The sequence below is a fragment of the Jaculus jaculus genome, chromosome 2 (genome assembly GCF_020740685.1).
Source record: "Jaculus jaculus isolate mJacJac1 chromosome 2, mJacJac1.mat.Y.cur, whole genome shotgun sequence".
Classification (NCBI taxonomy): domain Eukaryota; kingdom Metazoa; phylum Chordata; class Mammalia; order Rodentia; family Dipodidae; genus Jaculus; species Jaculus jaculus.
In genome coordinates this window covers 22,892,305-22,908,318 of record NC_059103.1, presented here as the reverse complement: position 1 = coordinate 22,908,318, position 16,014 = coordinate 22,892,305, and positions in this window count along the sequence as shown.

Here is a 16,014-nt window from a genome sequence, read left to right as displayed (position 1 = left end):
TTGTGTGTGTGTGTGTGTGTTTCAAGGTAGGGTATTGTTCTAGGCCAGGTTGACCTATGCAGTCTCAGGCTGACTTTGAACTCACAGGGATCCTCCTACCTCTGCCTCCCAAATGCTGAGATTAAAGTCATGCGCCACCATGCCTGGCTTATATCTTTTCTTTCTTTCTTTCTTTCTTTTTTTTTTAAAGCTTGAGATACACATATTTATTTCTTTATTTGTTTGTTTATTTATGAGAAAGAAGCAGAGAGAGAGAATGGGCACACCAGGGCCTCTAGCCACTGCAAATGAACTCCAGACACATGTGCCACCTTGTGTATCTGGCTTTGTGTGCGTTCTGGGGAATTGATCCTGGGTTCTTTGGCTTTGCAGGCAGGCAAACACCTTAACTGCTAAACCATCTCTCCAGCCCAATATCTATATTTCTTTCCTTTTCCTTTTTCTTTTTCTTCTTTTGGTTTTCTGAGGAAGAGTCTCACTCTAGCCCTAGGCTGGCCTAGAACTCACTTTGTAGTCTCAGGCTGACTTTGAACTCACGGGGATCCTCCTACCTTTTCCTCCTGAGTGCTGGGATTAAAGGCATGCACCCCCAAGCCTGGCAACCATCATAGTTTTATATCCTACAACAGCGTAAAGGGAAGGGTGTCTGGAGCCTCGGTGTGCCGGTGGGGGGGAAGGGGGGTATTTCTGGATGCTTCTGTGTGGTTATAGAGCGTCCCATATTGCGGGGACAAACTTCCAGTGGGAAGAAGGGATTTATTTCAAGCTTATAGATCCAGGAGAAGTGGCATTAATGGCAGAAGCTGGCTCCCTTTCACAGATTTAAGCAGAGAGAAACAGCCAAACAGCCAGCAGACACCAAAAGCAAGCAGCAAGCAAACAGGAACCCCAGAGCTCAACCTGCTTTGCAAACCTTTCAGCCGGAATCAGATCAGCCTCCAAACACACCTTTAGACCCCAGGATCTGTGCCCAGTGACACTTCCTCCAGCCAGGGTGGGGCTGGTGCCTCAAGTTAGCAGATTAGTAAAATACCTGAGGGGCTGGAGAATTGGCTCCAGTGGTTAAGGTGCCTGCCTACAAAGCCTAATGACCTGGTTCAGACCCCCAGGACCCATGTAAATCCAGATGTACAAAGTGGCACATGCATCTGGAGTTTATTTGCAGCAGCTGGAGGCCCTGGTATGCCCATTCTCTTCTTCTCCAGGTCTGTGCTTCTTATCTCTCTCTCTGCTTGTAAACAATACTAACACAAAACAAAACAAACAAACAAACAAACAAAAAAAACAACAAAACAGCCTGGTGTGGTGGTGCATGCCTTTAATCCCCAGCACTCGGGAGGCAGAGGTAGGAGGATCATCGAAAGTTCGAGGCCACCCTGAGACTACATAGTGAATTTCAGGTCAGCCTGGACTGGAGTCTATGGGGACATACATTCGCACTCAAATCTCCACACCGGGCCAATGGGTGACAGCAGCCATGGCCTGACCCAGGCAGGTGATTAAGGGCAGCTGGGCAGGTCCTCCACCAGACCAGCAGTTTGGCCAGCAGAGGTGGGGAATGAGAAGGTAGAGGGAGTGACTCCCACCCCCCAGAGCTGGCAAGACTTCCCAGGTTGTATCAGGTAAGACTCAGCCTTCCCTAAAATGATAACAATGGGGGAAAAACAACTATACGTTTTATGAGTTTCAGAAGGAAAGCTTTGGATCTCAGTTAATAGTGTGTTTTATTTCAACTCAGGAAGCCATGAATTCCTACAGCCTGAACACAGACATGAAGTACATAAATATGAGGAGCCTGACAGTCACTCATTTTAGACTTGGGGTTTTCACCGGAGGGTTTTCATCTTGCTTTATTTGCATACGCTATCATTACTAACTGTGCTGGGCCTGACCTGACCCATCATCAGCACGCGTCTCTTATGCCTGTTGTCATGGTGATCTGGACGATGGGCCTCTGGGTGCTACCTGCAATTTGGTTGTCTGTCTCAGATAAGCAAAGCTTTAATTTCCTTTCCCTCGGGCTAGTGGCAGGTGAATCGTGCTGCTTTTGCAGTTTTCTGTGTAACGATTTTCCTATGCCTCGAAGGGAAGTCTGGAGAATCTAGAATTGCAGATATATTGGAACGAGCGAGAACTGGGCCCTCTAAATGCACCAGTAGACTGGGTGTTAGCATAGCATTCAAGAGCGGAATGACAGGGCTGGAGAGATGGCTTAGTGGTTAAGCGCTTGCCTGTGAAGCCTAAGGACCCCGGTTCGAGGCTCGGTTCCCCAGGTCCCACGTTAGCCAGATGCACAAGGGGGCGCACGCGTCTGGAGTTCGTTTGCAGAGGCTGGAAGCCCTGGCGCGCCCATTCTCTCTCTCTCCCTCTATCTGTCTTTCTCTCTGTGTCTGTCTCTCTCAAATAAATAAATAAATTATTTAAAAAAAGAAAAAAAAAAGAACGGAATGACAACGGGAGAGAGCTGTTTCCTGACCGCTGACTTCTGTCCTGGTGTCGCTCCGTGGAATTGCTCTTGGACTCACCTGGCATGCCACTTGTGTTTGTAGGGGCCGGGGGTGGCAGATGAAATCCTCTTGCTCAAGGTTTCTGCCAATGTAAAAGTACAAAACTACAAAGCTTGCTATTCAGTTTTGTGTATGTGTGTGTGTGAGGCTAAGTTTTATAATTCAGTTTTTAACAATGGCCCCAGCTCAGTACACAGATACTACTTGTGGTTAACTGCAGATGTCCTGTTCTGCCATCCTTCCACGGAAGGTCAGGTCTGCATAATAAATAGCATCTCTGTCTCTCTGTCTGTTTCCTTGTCTCACTCTCTCTTTCCTCTCTTCTCTCTCTCTCCTTCCCTCCCATTTCGATTTTTTTTCCCTTTTCTTCTATTTTGTTTTTTGTTTTTCGAGGTAGGGTCTGACTCTAGCCCAGGCTGACCTGGAATTCACTCTGTAGTCCCAAACTGGCCTTGAGCTCACAGTGATCCTCCTACCTCTGCCTCGTGAGTGCTGGGATTAAAGGCGTGCGCCACCATGCCCAGCTGCCCTTTAAGATAACTTTTTTTGTTGTTGTTTTTTTCGAGGTAGGGTCTCACTCTAGCTCAGGATGGCCTGGAATTCACTATGTAGTCTCAGGGTGGCCTTGAATTCACAGTGATCCTCCTACTTCTGCCTCCCAAGTGCTGGGATTAAAGGCCTTTGCCGCCATGCCCAATTTGTTGCTTTTTTTTTTTTTTTATTTTGTTATTTGAGGTAAAATTTAGCTGTAGCCCAGGCTGGCCTGGAATTTGTTGCACAGTCTTAGGGTGGCCACAAACTCATGGCACTCCTCCTACCTCTCCCTGCTGAGTGCTGGGGTTAAAGGCGTGTGCCACCACGCCCAGCTTTAATAAATATAATTTATTATTTTTATAATATTTTTATTTTTATAATTTATTATTTATTATGCCCCTCTTTCCTTTCCCCACATTCCTCCGTAGTCTTCCACTTGTATGCCACATGTGACCTTTTGCCCTTTCCCCTTTCTCTGCACCTCTTCATCCTGTATGCCCTGTCACCCTGGGTCCAGGCCACAGATACGGAGAGGGTGTGGTCTTGGATTAGCCCTGCCAGCCCTGCTTTTGGTGGTGTTTGTTGGCTCACATCAAGCATGCTGACAAAGCCGGGCGTGGAGGCGCACGCCTTTAATCCCAGCACTCGGGAGGCAGAGGCAGGAGGATCGCCATGCGTTTGAGGCCACCCTGAAACGACAGAGTGAATTCCAGGTCAGCCTGGGCTAGAGCGAGACCCTACCTCGAAAAACCAAAAAAAAAGCTTACAAATGTCCAGTACACTGGTATCTGGTTGATTAATTAATTAATTAGTCTAAATTAATTTTCTAGAACTATAGTGAACTTAAATATACATAAAACTTTATGACATAATCTATAGCTATTAATTTTTTTTTTTTTTCGAGGTAGGGTCTCACTCTGGTCCAGGCTGACCTGGAATTAACTCTGTAGTCTCAGGGTGGCCTTGAACTCACGGCTATTCTCCTACCTCTGCCTCCCGAGTGCTGGGATTAAAGGTGTGCGCCACCATGCCCGGCAAAATTTTAATCAACTCTGTAATACTGCCTGCAGCCCTTTGGTGAACTTACTCAGTAATGATGCAAGTTAAATTTGAAGTGTTGAGACTGTGACTGCTGGAAGAATTGAGGAACAGTTCCGAGTGTGTGACAGATAAATGCTGTTCCGTGTCTCCAAATGTGGTCGAGTTGCCTTATAAAAAAGGAAAAGAGAGTAAATAATTCCTCTATGAGATTTTTTTTGAGGCAGGGTTTTAGATATAATTACCTTAGCAGAGAATTAAATATTAATGTGCCAATTTTAACCTTAAGATTTAGCTAAAACGTTGGCAAATAGAGGAACCTAGCTAACGTGGTTGAGTATTTGTTTATTTATTTATTTGACAGAGAAAGAGGGAGCGAGGAAGGGAGAGAGAGAATGGGTGTGCCCCAGGGCCTCCAGCCACTGCAAAGGAACTCTAGACGCGTGTGCCTCCTTGTGCATCTGGCTAATGTGGGTCCTGGGGAATCGAACCTGGGTCCTTTGGCTTCACAGGCAAACACCATAACCAGTAAGCCATCCCTCCAGCCCTTGGTTGAGTATTTCAAAATCAGTCTTCTACCACTATTATGACCAGATTAACATCAATGAGTTAAAGTTTTGAGTTTACAACCTGAATATTATAGCAACTTGTTACCAGCCAGGGCTATCCTTTGTAGTCTTAAGAAGTCTGTAGGGCTGGAGAGATGGCTTAATGGTTAAGTGCTTGCCTGTGAAGCCTAAGGACGCCGGTTCGAGGCTCAGTTCCCCAGGACCCACGTTAGCCAGATGCACAAGGGGGCGCACACGTCTGGAGTTCGTTTGCAGTGGCTGGAAGCCCTGGCGTGCCCATTCCCTTTCTATCTGTCTCTTTCTCTCCCTCTCTCTCTGTCACTCTCAAATAAAGAAATAAAAATGACAAAAAATATTTAAAAAAAGAAGTCTGTAATCTGTTTAAGTACTTTAAGATTTAGTTAATTAACTTTGTCTTTAATCTTCTGTTTGTTTATTTATATTTTCATTTGTATATTTTTACTTTACAATCTATGTAATCTCTCCGCAACAATCTTTTTCATCAAACACTTAATATCCAACATACAAAGTTTGCTCTCCAATATATTTTCTTTAGTCAGTTTATCATATACTTTTTAAAAGACTTTTTATGTTTTTATTTTAATTTATTTGAGAGCGACCCGGCTTTGGTTTCACTTTTGAGCAGCCTTTCACCTCGGCTGTCCATGTCTAGAAAGCCTGTCTCAGGGCCTTGGAATGTCTTCAAGGTGCGCACCCCCTGGGGGCGACGCTTCAGTCCCTGAGGCTCAGAGAGAAGAGCCCAGCTTCTGAATTTGGGTTGCGATCTCTATCTCACTGGGGTCTTCGTTATGTTAACCCATAATTTGTGAGAATAAAGACCACCGACCACAACTTATGGCCAAATTGAAGCAAGCTTTGTTTTTTCTTTTTCTCCCTTGGTAAGGTCTCACTCTAGCCCAGGCTGACCTGGAATTCACTATGTAGTCTCAGGGTGGCCTCGAACTCATGGTGACCCTCCCACCTCTGCCTGCCAAGTGCTGGGATTAAAGGCATGTGCCACCACACCTGGCTCTTGAAGCAAGATTTTTAAAGAAAAATATATTAGCATTGGGCTGGAGAGATGGCTTAGTGGTTAAGCGCTTGCCTGTGAAGCCTAAGGACCCCGGTTCGAGGCTCGGCTCCCCAGGTCCCACGTTAGCCAGATGCACAAGGGGGCACACGCGTCTGGAGTTCGTTTGCAGAGGCTGGAAGCCCTGGCGCGCCCATTCTCTCTCTCTCCCTCTGTCTTTCTCTCTGTGTCTGTCACTCTCAAATAAATAAATAAAAAATTAAAAAATATATATATATTAGCATTTTCCATGATCATAAAAAAATATCCCATGGTAATTCCCCCCCCTCCACTTTCCCCTTTGAAATTCCATTCTCCATCATATTACCTACCCATCACAATCATTGGAAGCAAGCTTTTTAATTGTACACAATAGAGCCAGTTTGGCGGCTGTCTCCCTAAGATGGGGTTGTAGAGAGCAGCCCTGAGCTAGCTTTTCAGGCTTTCTTTTATAGGGCAAAACCATAGAAATCACAGGGTAGGGGGTTTTCAGAGGCAAGCAAGCGTGGGGACAGAAGCAGACCAGCCATTACAGTTAAACTACTTCTCGAAGCGTTATGAATACACAAGCCTGGGAACAGTAACCAGGGAACAATTTATGGCCCCAGCTCAGGCATAGAAATTTAGGGAAACAGAAACTTAGCATAGTCATTATATCAGAATGGCTCTTGCTGTTAAAATGGAGTCACCTTGGCACTCCATAAACTTTTCAAAATTACAGCCAGGGCCTGAAGAGATGGCTTAGTGGTTAAGGCGCTTGCTTGCTAAGCCAAAGGACCCAGGTTTGATTCCCTAGGATGCACATAAGTCAGATGCATAAGGTGATACATGTGTCTGGAGTTCATTTGTAGTGGCTGGATGCCCTGACATACCCATTCTCTCTCTCTCTGCCTCTTTCTATCCCTTTCTCTCTCTTCTCAAATAAACAAATAAAAATTAAAAAAAAAAACAACTAAAGCCAGTTACATGAAATCCTTCTATTATCCTTTTTCAAGGAAATTAACTGGCATTTTAAAATAACAACACATTGTTTCTCTTTTTATAATACATTCTCCCAAAGGTTCTTGGAAGAAAATAATAATTTGAAAGGAAATATGAAATGGCTCTGGACAAGTTACTTGTTATGAGTATAGTAAAAATATGCCAACACATTTTACCGAGGCTGAGCTATTTATGAATATTTTAAGCTCACCTCAATCGTGTGTTTTCATGTTTCTCATTAGATTTAACTTTGAATAATTTTAAGAGGTGAGCTACGTGTCATTACTTGGTTAATTCAATGTAGTGAGTTGCCAGGTTGCTATGCCTGAGGGATAATGGCCCTCACAAGCTATGCACAACATCAAAGATGTTATTATTGGAAAAAGCAATGTAAGCTGGGCGTGGTGGCGCATGCCTTTAATCCCAGCACTCAGGAGGCAGAGGTAGGAGGATTGCCATGAGTTCAAGGCCACCCTGAGATGACAGAATTAATTCCAGGTCAGCCTGGACCAGAGTGAGACCCTACCTGGAAAAACCAAAAAAAAAACCAAAAAAAAAAAAAAAGAAAAAGCAATGTAGTGATGGGTTGGGAGGGAAGATGTATAAACAAACAAACAAACCCAAACTTCCAGCCAAGTGGAAAGTCATGATTTGCAAGGACATACCATGAGGGCAGTACAAAGCTACAAATGGATCCTCCGAATTGGCAAGCATTTAACTGCTAAGCCATCTCCAGTCTGTCTCTCTTTTATTTTGATTTTATCATCTTTTCCTCCTTTTATGAGGGTCTTGTGAAGGTATGGCTAGGCACTGCAAGGTTTTGGATATCGAGGCCAATCTGTCTGAACAGCTGCATTGTAAGGAGTCCTACCCTTCCTTTGGCTCTTACATTCTTTCTGCCACCTCTTCCGCAATGGACCCTGAGCCTTGGAGGGTGTGATAGAGATGTTTCAGTGCTGAGTACTCCTCTGTCACTTCTTCTCAGCACTATATTGCCTTTTGGGTCATCCCAGTGGTCACTGCCATCTGAAAAGAAAAGCTTCTTTTACAAAAAGTTAGAGTAGCATTAATATATGAATATGAACATTAAGTGTAATGTTTACTGAGCAGTTTGGTCAGCATAATATATGCTTTTAACCAGACAAAAGCAGGCTTTATTCCCGTAAGGCTCATGACCAACCCCATCATAGCCTTTTGATTAGGTTTTCAGTACCAGGCATGTATTCCCTCCCATAGAGTGGGCATCCAGTCCAATTAGAGGGCAGTTGGTTTCCCCCAGAACAGACATGCCACTATTGCATCTATTTGGTCATTTGGCCTGGCTGGCCAAACTTGAGGCTTCCAGTGTTCACTGTTTTCACCACTGATGACTTCTGTCTCCCATAGGGCTGCATGCAGTACAGCTTTTCCCATCTTTCAGTCAGCTGGTCTACAGGGAGGAGGTTTCCAACTCAGTCCCAGCTTGATTTCTCAGTGACCTTGCCACCCAGGCATGTGGAGTCTTTAGCATCAGGGTCATACCATGTTGATGGTGGGAAACCAAGGGCCTTGGCAATAGCCTGTAATATTTTGGAGGCACCAGGTACCTCCTTGGCCAACAACCCCCTGGAAAGTATCCCATTCCTGGCACCAAAAATTTTCTTGTAACAATATATGGCTTCTAGGTGTGCCATTATCCAAAAAACTAGTCTTTCTTATGTCAAAAGACAATTTTTTGCTAATGGGCATAGTAGTGTATGTCTTCTTTAATTCTAGCACTTGGGAGGCAGAGGTAGGAGGATCTTTGTGAGTTTGAGGCCACCCTCACACTACATAGTAATTTCCAGCTTAGCCTGGGCTAGAGTGAAACCCTATTTTGAAAAATAAAACAAAACAAAAAAAAAAAAGAGTGTGTGGGTGTATGGTTATACCAGACTTTGCCTGCAAGCACCTTTAGCTACTAAGCCATCTCTGTAGCCCAAAAGACATTTTTTTTTTTTTTGAGGTAGAATCTCACTTTAGCTCAGGCTGACCTAGAACTCACTCTATAGTCCCAGGCTAGCCTCCAACTCACAGGGATCCTCCTACCATTGCCTCCCAAGTATCCAAGAATTGGGATTAAAGGTGTGTCCCACCTCTAAAAGATATTTTTATTTTATTGTTGGATTTTCAAGGTAGGGTCTTGTTCCAGCCCAGACTGACCTGGAATTCATTATGTAGTCTCAGGGTGGCCTTGAATTCACAGCGATCCTCCTACCTATGCCTCCCCAGTGCTGAGATTAAAGGCCTGAACCACTATGCCCACCTTATTCTAAAAGACATTTTTTTAAAAAGCATTATTATTTTTTCAATTTATTTATTTGAGAGAGCGTAAAAGACAAAGAGAGAGAGAGATTGGGTGTGCCAGGGCCTCTAGCCACTGCAAAGAACTCCAGACGCATGCACCCCCTTGTGCATCTGGCTTATGTGGGTCCTGGGGAATCGAACTGGTCCTTTGGCTTTGCAGGCAAACACCTTAACTGCTAACCCATCTTATCAGCCCCCAAAAGACAGTTTTTTAAAAATGTTTAATTTTTTAAATTTATTTGAGAGAGAGAAAGCAGCAGATAGAAAAAGAGAGAGAATGGCCAGAGCCTCTAGACACTGCAAATGAACTCCAGATGCATGCACCACCTTCTGTATCTGGTTTCTGTAGATCCTTTGGCATTGCAGGCAAGTGCCTTAACCACTAAGCAATCTCTCCAACCTCTTAAAGACATTTTTATTTATTTTTTAAAATACTTTTTATTGACAACTCCCATAACTATAAATAATATCCCATGGTAGTTTCCTCCCTCCTTCATTTTCCCTTTTGACTTCTGGTTTAGACATTTTTATTTTTATTTATTTATGAGAGACAGAGAGAGGGAGAGAGATAGACAGTGAGTGAGAACGGGCATGCCAGGGCCTCTAGCCATTGCAAATGAACTCCAGACGCATGCACCACCATGTGCATTTGGCTTACGTGAGACCTGGAGATTCAAACCTGGGTCCTCAGGCTTCACAGACAAAAACGCCTTAACCATCTCTCCAGCCCCCAAAAGACTTTTTTTTTATTTTTTTTGAGGTAGGGTCTCACTCTGGTCCTGGCTGACTTGGAATTCACTATATAGTCTCTCAAGGTGGCCTCAAACTTATGGCAATCCTACAATCCTACTACCTCTGCCTCCTGAGTGCTAGGGTTAAAGGTGTGCACCACCACACCTGGCTCCAAAAGACATTTTTGTTTGTTTGTTTGTTTTTGTTTTTTCAAGGTAGGGTCTCACTCTAGCCCAGGCTGACCTGGAATTCACTATGGAGTCTCAGGGTGGCCTCGAACTCACGGTGATCCTCCTACCTCTGCCTCCCGAGTGCTGGGATTAAAGGCGTGCGCCACCACACCCGGCTCCAAAAGACATTTTTAATACACATTCTAAGCAAGACAGTTGAGAAGAAAGTGAGTCACACCCCAAAGCATGGGTGTGGGCTTCTCTAAGACAACCACATTGCTTTCTCTTTACAATATTCATCACATATAGGATAGTGGTGAGTCTTGAAGCTATCTGCAAAGTGTTGTTATGGAAACAGGTCCCAGAGTGGTTACTGAAGTTCATCTGATAGGATTACCATTGATAAGGAAAAACTCTCCATCATAGAGATATGAGAATTTGGGATATCTTTTTTTAATCTTATTTTATTTTTTCTCAATTTTTAAAAACATTTTCCATGATTATAAAAAGTATCCCATGGTAATACCCTCCCTCCCCCCCTTTTCCCCTTTGAAATTCCATTCTCCATCATATCCCCTTCCCATCTCAATAAGTCTATCTTTTATTTTGATGTCGTGATCCTTCCCTCCTCTTATGATGGTCTTGTGTAGGTAGTGTCAGGCACTGTGAGGTCATGGATATCCAGGCAATTTTATGTCTGGAGGAGCATGTTGTAAGGAGTCCTACCCTTCCTTTGGCTCTTACATTTTTTCCGCCACCTCTTCCGCATTAGACCCTGAGCCTTGGAAGGTGTGATTGAGATGTTACTCGGTACTGTAGTCACTTCTTTCCAGCACCATGATACCTTCTGAGTCGTCCCATGGTCACTGCCATCTGAAAAGAGAAGATTCTCTACCAAAAGTGAGAGTAGCATTAATATAAGGGTATGAATATTAAGAGAAGTGCTTACTGGGCAGTTTGATAAGCATAGTATATACACTTATCCAGACATCAGCAGATGTTCCACCCCTAGGGCTCATGACTACCCCTGTTTTAAATTTTCAGTATCAGGGATGTATTCCCTCCCTTGGAGCGGGCCTCCAGTGGGATATCTTTATTATAAACAAAGTTAATAGTCTTCTTTGAGGTTCCCATTATGGGAAAAGTTTTTATTTTTATTTTTATTTATTTTTTGTGTGTTTTGAGGTAGGTTCTCACTCTAGCTTAGGCTGACCTGGAATTCACTAAGTAGTCTCAGGGTGGCCTCGAACTCATGGCAATCCTCCTACCTCTGCCTCCCTAGTGCTGGGATTAAAGCCGTGCACCACCATGCCTGGCTATTTTTATTTATTTATTTCTTTGAGACAATGTCTCACTCTAGCCCAGGCTGACCTGGAACTCACAATAATCCTCCTACCTCAGCCTCCAAAGTGCTGGACATAAAGGTGTATGCTACCATGCTGGGCTCCATTCTGGGAAAAGCAATGAGGCCCTAGGCTTGGGCCTGGGTCATTGCTATTCTGACATAACATGTCTACATATAAAAGGAATACTTTCTGTGTGGCAGCCTTCACCAGTCATGTTGTTAATTCTGTTGGCTCCTTTCTTTTCTCATAGCCCAAATTCCCCCCCCCCTTTTTTTTTCAAGGCAGGGGGGAAACTTGCTGTAGCACAGACTGTCTAGGAATTCACTATGTAATCTCAGAGTCTTGAACTCGTGGTGACCCTCTTACCTCTGCTGTCTGAGTTCTGGGACTAAAAGCTTGCACCCCCACACCTAGCTTCTTAAAAACAATACTTTTAGGTCCAGTGTGGTGGCGCACGCCTTTAATCCCAGCACTCGGGAGGCAGAGGTAGGCAGATTGCCAAGAGTTGGAGGCCATCCTGAGTCTGCATAGTGACTTCCGGGTAAGCCTGGGCTACAGTGAGATCTTACCTTGAAAAACCAAAAAAATAAAAAGTAAAAATACTTTCAGGGCTGGAGAGATGGCTCAGCAGTTAAAGAAGCTTGTGTATAAAGTGTGATGACCTGGGTCCAATTCCCCAGTACCCAAAGAAAGCCAGATGCACAAAGTGGCACATGCATCTGGAGTTTGTTTGCAGTGGCTAGAGGCCCTGGTGTGCCTATTCTCATATTTGTTTTCTCTCTGTCCTTGAAAATAACTAAAAAATATTTTATTTATAAGGAGAGAGCGATAAAGGGAGACTCGAGAGAAGGGATACACCAGGGCCTTTTGCTGCGACAAATGAGCTCTAGATGCATGCACTACCTTATGCATCTGGCTTTATATAAATCCTGGGGAATTGAACCCAGGCCATCAGGCTTTGCAAAGAAGCAGCATTAACTGCTGAGCCATCTCCTCAGCCCCTTGAAACAGAGTTCTGTTGTGACAAAAAAAAAACAAAGGATGACTGGTTGTTCAGGGACGGTGGAGGATGCTAGGATGTTGATGGACACATCTTCTTCAGGGTGTGAAACAAATGCAGCTCATGGAAGCCAACTGTACTGTAGAAAGTCTGCTGGACAGGCTCCCCCAGGTTTTGGGGAGAGGAAGATGGCCATGTGCAGTGAGGAAGTTAGTGGTATTCACCCCCTTTCCAGGGTGCGGCTTAGTAAACAGACTTCCTTTGTTCTGAGACAGTTATGGTACAACTGGGGATACTCAATGTGATAGTTTGAATCATATGTCCCCCTTACACTCATGTGTTTTGAATGCTTGGTCCCCAGCTGGTGGCAATTTGGGAGGTGGAACCTTTTGTGGTTGGGGGCAGGCTTTGGGGTGTTATAGCCAGCTCCTCCTTGTCAGAGATCCAACTCACTCTCCTGCTGCTGTTTTCCAGCCTCTGCTGTATAACCCTTCCCCTGCCATCATGAAGCTTCTCCTTGAGTCCTTAAGCCAAAATAAACCCTCTCCCATCAGCTGCTTTCGGTGTGGTGTTTTGTCCCAGCAATGAGACGGTAACTATATAACACTGAAAATATAGTCAGAAAAATGTCTGACAGGGAAAGAGGTCTTGGGTTCTAAGAGAGCTGGTTTTCATCAGGACCGGTTGCTAAAGACAGAGGCCTCGGATGGCATCTCTTCCAAGTGTTCTAAAATGGGCCCATAGCTAGGAATGGCATGCACACCTCATTTAGGCTCTGGTGATGACAGGCCCACATCTGGGTGGTGCTTTCTCTGCCTGTGTCTCCAGGATGAACATGGCCAAGTTCACATGGAGCAAATGAAATTCTCTCATTTAGAAGCACATACCTATCTTCCTTCTCTTTGGTTCTGAAGTATTCACTAGTGGCAGGATAGGGTATGAAGGCAGGAACCGAACTGAAGCTTGAGATTGAAGGATGGGAAAAGTCTAAAGGAAATTCCACGTGCTGCTGACAGGAAATGGTAAGAAGGAACTCATGATGGGCTATAAGTCAAAGGTCAATTTTCTTTTTCTCTTTTGTTTGTTTTTTCTAGGTAGGGTTTCACTGTAGCCCAGGTTGACCTGGAATTCACTATGCAGTCTCAGGGTGGCCTTGAACTCATGGCGATCCTCCTACCTCTGACTCCCGAACGCTGGGATTAAAGACGTGTGTCACCATGCCCGGCAAAGTCAGTTTTCTTTAGACACTCTTCCACTTGCTTTAGAACAGACTGTCTGCTCTTTCCTCTTAATTTTGCTAATGTCAGACATCTGTCTTCTACTAAGGGATGCTATGAAGAACCAAATGCATCCACTGTGGCAGGACACTGTTCAAACAGAGCACATTCTATCACAGCCACTACAGTGTGTATTGTGCTAACTTCATGAAGCAACAAGTTCTTTGCCTCATTAGAGTAGCCATCCCCAAACAGACTTGTCTGATTTGTAGTTAAATGTGTACCATATAAACAGCGACGCCCAGCTTTCTATTTCGAGCCCATTTTCAAGGATTATTTATTTGCACACGTGTTGGTGTGTGTGTATGGGTGCACCAGTCTCTCTTGCCACTGCAGCTGAACACCAGATGGCTTGCAAAGGTTAGGCGGGTGGCTTGGGAACTAAATTCTGGCTGAAAGGCTTTGCAGCAAGTGCCTTTATCTGTTCAGCCATCTTCCTAGCCAAGGAGTCCTTTTTTTTTTTTTTTGAGGTAGGGTCTCACTCTTGTCTAGGTTGACCTGGAATTCACTATGCGGTCTCAGGGTGGTCTTCAACTCATGGCAATCCTCCTACCTTTGCTCTTGAGTGCTGGGGACTTTTAAAAAAGTATTTATTAGAAAAAAGTGCAGGGGTGGGGGGAGTGGCAATGAGAATGGGTGCACCAGGGCCTCTAAGGACTGCAAACAAATTCCAGATGCATGAGCACCACTCTGCATCTGGCTTTACGTGGGTCCTGGGGAATCGAACCTGGGCTCTCAGGCTTTGTGATTTTTCCAGTCCTGGAATTATTTACTTCAGAGTGGGAGAGATAAAGAGGTGGCAGACATAGAATGGGCACACCAGGGCCTCTAGCCACTGCAAATGAACTCCAGACGCATGCGTCACCATGTGCGTCTGGTTTACATGTGTACTACAGAATCAAATCTGGGTCCTTAGGCAAGTACCTTAACCGCTAAGCCATTTCTCCAGCTCTGGAGTCCTTTTTTGTTTTCCTTCAAAGTAGGGTCTCACTGTAGCCCAGCCTGGCCTGGAATTCACTATGTAGTCTCAAGGTGGCCTCGAACTCACAGCGATCCTCCTACCTCTGCCTCCCGAGTGCTGTGATTAAAGGAGTGCACCACCATACCTGGCTCAGTGTTCATTTTTTTTTTTTTCAAGGCAGGGTTTCACTCTAGTCCAGGCTGACCTGGAATTCACTATGTAGTCTCAGGGCAGCCTCGAACTCACAGTGATCCTCCCACCTCTGCCTTCCATGCGAGTGCTGGGATTGAAGGTGTGTGCCACCACGCCCAGCACTTCTTCAGTCACAGTTTTTAATTGACTTTTATTACTCTTTGCTGGCTAGGGCTGGAAAGGTGGCTTAGTGGTTAAGTCACATGCCTGTGAAGCCTAAGGACACAGGTTTGGTTCTCTAGGTCCCACATAAGCCAGATGCACATGGTGGCACATGCATCTGGAGTTTGTTTCCAGTGGCTAGAGGCCCTGTCTCTAATAAATAATAAAAATAAATCTTTAAAATTTGCTGGCTAAAGCACTTACTGTCTTTGCTTTCCTACCTTTTCCCACTTCTAATATGCCTGCATGTTTTATAAATGGTTTTAAATCCATTTTAGAACAAAATAGAGTATCTGTTCATATACACATATATTCCAAATTCTTATGTTCAAAACCCCTTATTAACCCAATGATTTTTGTTTTTTGGTTTTTCGAGTAGGGTCTCACTGTAGCCCAGGCTGACCTGGGATTTACTATGTAGTCTCAGAGTGGCCTCAAACTCATGGCAACCCTCCTACCTCTGCCTCCCAGGTGCTATGACTAGAGGTGTGTGCCACCACGCCTGGCGGTATGTCCAAAATTCTTAATGGTTTGCATCCCACGTGTTCTCTCAGCGTATGTACTACTTTAGGTTTAGTGCACATGGAAAGGGTTTTCTTCTTCTAAGCTCAGGGATGTCTGTTTGATGCAAAAGAAGCACTGATAACTGCTGAGGAGTTTCTGAACTTGTCTGCTTAAAATCACGAGGCCTTTAGTTAATTACTTAACTCCTTCATCTGTTTCTTCACCTGGAAAATGGTACTTACAGGATCTGGCACATCTTAGAGATAACCCTTCTGTGGGGCTGGAGGGCTGGCTTAGCAGTTAAGGCATTTGTCTGCGAAGCCAAAGAACCCAGGTTCGATTCCTCCAGACTCACGTTAGCTAGATGCACAAGGGGGCGCAGGTGTCTGGAGGCCCTGGTGCACCCATTCTCTCTCTCTCTCCTTTCTCTGTCAAATAAATAAATAAAAAATATTAAAAAATCTTTTTTTCTTAAAAAAGAAATAACCCTTATGTTCCCTGTAAAATATGAGTTTCTGTTCCGTGTGGTGGCGCACTCTTGCGGTCTACGACTCAGTCTGGCTCAGAGCTGGAGGCCGGCTAGGGTTGCACAGCTTAGCCCTGTATTAGAAAAACAAAATCAAGGCTGGGGCTGGAGTTTAGCTGGC